We start from the raw sequence: 3,451 nt of genomic DNA on the forward strand, positions 1-3,451 counted from the left end.
TGTCCAGAAAGCTGGGATGTTTTCTGTTCAGCTAGACACAACCCAAGACATCACAGGTTATGATCAGTGTTCAGTAATCATCAGGTATGTTACTGAGTCTGTGCAGGAGAGGCTTGTCTCCATAGTGAGGTGCGAAGCATCCACGGGGCAGTACTTTGTAAACTTGCTTTCCGGAGTTTTAGAGCATCTGAATCTAGACAAGGCCATGTGCATTGGGAATGCAACAGATGGTGCTTCAAATATGCAGGGCCAGTACAAAGGCTTTTCAGCACTTATGACTGCCCAGTCTCCAACTCATGTGCATGTGTGGTGCTATGCACACATACTTAATCTTGTGATTGCTGACACAACACAAAGTGTCATTGAAAGTGGATCACTCTTTAATATACTTAATGACATAGCTGTGTTCATCAAGGAGTCCTATCACAGGGTTAATCTGTGGGAGAAACAAACCGAAAACACAAGACACAGACGCCTCAGTCCAATAGGTGAGACACGGTGGTGGGCCAAGCATGATGCCCTCCAGAAAATCTTTGGACATTTTGGAAAACCAGATGATGGCCTCTTCGTTGATGTAGTGCTGACGATGGAAGCCATTGAAAAGAGGGGAAAAGAAAAGCCAGCTGTTTGTGCCAAAGCACGAGGCTTTAAAGAGTGTCTCTTGAAGCATGAAACTGTGTTAACAGCACAGATATTTCTTAGAGTGTTTGAGCAAACAACTCCTCTGTCAAAGTACCTCCAGTCAAAGGGGATGGACATTCTCTCTGCCCATCATATGGTGACTGCCACACAAGATGGCCTCAAAAGTATTGCCAGGGACTTTCCAACTGTGAAGACAGCTGCAGACACATTTGTGAAACAGACAAATCAAAAACTAGAGGAGAGGGAGAACAACACAGACATGGAAGTGGAGGCTGAACTACCTAAAAAGAGAGCCAAAAGGAGAAAAGGCATGGCCGGAGAGATGCCTGAAGATGAGTTGCAAATCAATGCTGAGAAATCATATGAGGTGAAAGTGCACAACATCATCCTGGACACAGTTATTGAAGCAATCCACAGACGATTTGTCATACATGGCCCTCTTCTTGCCGATTTGGCATGGTTGGACCCCAGGAAGTTTAGCCAGGTCAGAACAGTTTCTCTTCCAAGTAATGCATTTCAGAACCTCAGAGCCTGTCTACTTAAATTTGACAGCAGGGCTACAGTTAATAACCTTCAGTCAGAACTGAAACGTTTTGCTGAACAGTGGGAAAGGCTTAAGACATCACATGTAGATGAGTACACGACCAGAACAGCAAAGGACAGATCTGAAGAATGGGACGAAGAAAGTGAAATTGTGACCGAAAGCTGTGGTTCTTGCAAAAATTGCCCACTGTGCTGCTATCAAATACTCAGGCGGTTCAATATGCTGTCTGATGCCTATCGTCTCCTTGGGCTGGCATACAAGTACCTGCTGACCCTCTCCCTCACTCAGGTTGCCTGTGAAAGAACATTCTCTACACTCAAGTTCATTAAAAGCAGACTCCGAAGCAGCCTGTCTGCAAACAAGCTGGAGATGTTTATGCTGATGGCCACTGAAAAGGACATTCTCATGTCATTGGACTCTGACATGGTCATTGACAGGGTAGCTGAGAAGAGTGACCTGCTGAGAAAGCTCCTTTTGTAACCTGGTGAGGTGAAATAAAAATGAGCAAAACATTCCTAATTATCTACTGTTAATATTAAATTCAGCTTTATTGTTATTGCCTAAATGAATACGTTTAGTATCTACCTTCACTTCAAACAAGTCAAGTGATTGGTAAATGCTTAGAATTTGTCCATCTTAATAGATAGAATAAATATGAGATTGGAGTATTAGGCATTTATAAACATATATTCTTACAGTCTTAATCTGTCATTGTTTCATTTCAGATGCTGTCAGTCATTTTAGGAGGACTGAAGTGTGTTCATTTTAAGTAAGTACTATATGGAATATGATTCAACCATTTTTCTAGAGTAAGCATACCAGTACTGTCATCGTCTGTAAAAATCTATTAAGTACAATTCTTTCTCAACCTTCACTGTCTGTCCTTTCACTTCATAAAGGTTTCCATGTCTTAAGATATGTTCAGTGTTGCTGCTGTGGAAGTGTTGTAGGTGACCTTTTATTGATGAGTGAATAGTCTTTGGTGATACAATTCAATCATAATCTGTCCTTTATAGATTTTAATATTCATCTAATCTTTATTCCTTTCTGTCCTGTTTGTCAGGGTCTGATCATACATTGTTTGTTTAAGAGGTTCGAGACCATTCAACTTTTTAAGTTCATCAACGTAAGTACTAGTGTATATGATTTCTCTAATTCCTTTCTGGAATAAAGATGCCAGTACTGTGATCATCTGAGCAAGTCCATCAATTGCCATTCACAGTTCTTTGTCCTTTCACTTGTGTCCTGTTTTTCAGGGTCCCATATAATTTCTTCAGAAGTAAGTACTGTATATGATGCCAGTATTTTCCCATATTTTCTAGATACTGTATTAGTACTGTGTGTAAAATGCCATCAAAAACTCAATTAAGTGTTATTCTTATTCTTCTTTCTCACCTTTCTTTCTCTGTCTCCTTTCATATTTAAAGGTTGCTGTGTTAACAAAATATATTGTGCTACCATGCTGTTTTCTATTGTTTTGGTAAATAAATACTTTATGAAAATATCTCTAAATCTGTCATTTATTAATTTTAATATTAATTAATGATCATGTCTCACCTCTAGTGTTCTTGGTCTTAATTTCAGGTTTCTACCATGTGTTGTAGATAGTTCAGGAGGTTAACTCTACCAAGCAGTCTTTTTGTTTCCGCTATGTACTGTTTAAAATCCCGAATAGGGAGAATGGTGTAGGTTTAACTTTATTAGATTGATACATATATACCAACAAGGCAGTGTACATCAAAGCAGTTGTTTTCATGCAAAGGCTTTATGGTTTTTCCTATAGCGATTGACAGACCACGTGACTTTGCGCATTGCATGCCGGGAACTCCTGGCAAAACAATCCAAGTACCGCATCAAATACAAGCATTTGCAATTGCAGCACCACAAAACGTTCATTCTCTGGTTCCAATACCTTCTTGTTTTTTCTTTGCCGCACAAAAAAGGTATGTACAAAACGACGGAGAACAATGCCGGTCCGTACAAAGACAGACTCGACGAAAAGACAAAGAAAAGATACGAGGAAAAATCAAAGGAGTGAAAGGGTCAGACCCTTACGAGCACACAGAGGGACAAAAGACGTTAGCGTGCTGCCCAACTTTCACCACGCTCATATTTATAATTATACGGTTCTTGGAGTGAGTGCATACACTCATGAAGTTTAGTAACTTCAGGTCACTGCAACAAGCCCAGGTACAGTTTACCGACGGATGGGTACAGGACCTTGAAATGCACCGAAAGACCATCGTACGAACAAAGGTAAGTTTA

The 3,451-nt window shown here is 40.2% G+C and overlaps 1 long non-coding RNA gene across 1 annotated transcript; it reads left to right on the forward strand.

Moving 5' to 3' along the window:
• The first annotated feature begins 1,825 nt into the window (after positions 1 to 1,825).
• LOC146672574 (uncharacterized) lies at positions 1,826 to 2,581 on the forward strand. Its single transcript, XR_014908300.1, has 3 exons — positions 1,826 to 1,955; positions 2,250 to 2,312; positions 2,443 to 2,581. It is a non-coding gene; the product is annotated as an uncharacterized LOC146672574 (long non-coding RNA).
• Positions 2,582 to 3,451: the final 870 nt, after the last annotated feature.

This window comes from Rhamphochromis longiceps, linkage group LG3, assembly GCF_057381845.1.
Source record: "Rhamphochromis longiceps isolate RC_006_pf linkage group LG3, R_longiceps_female_GT1.1, whole genome shotgun sequence".
NCBI lineage: Eukaryota > Metazoa > Chordata > Actinopteri > Cichliformes > Cichlidae > Rhamphochromis > Rhamphochromis longiceps.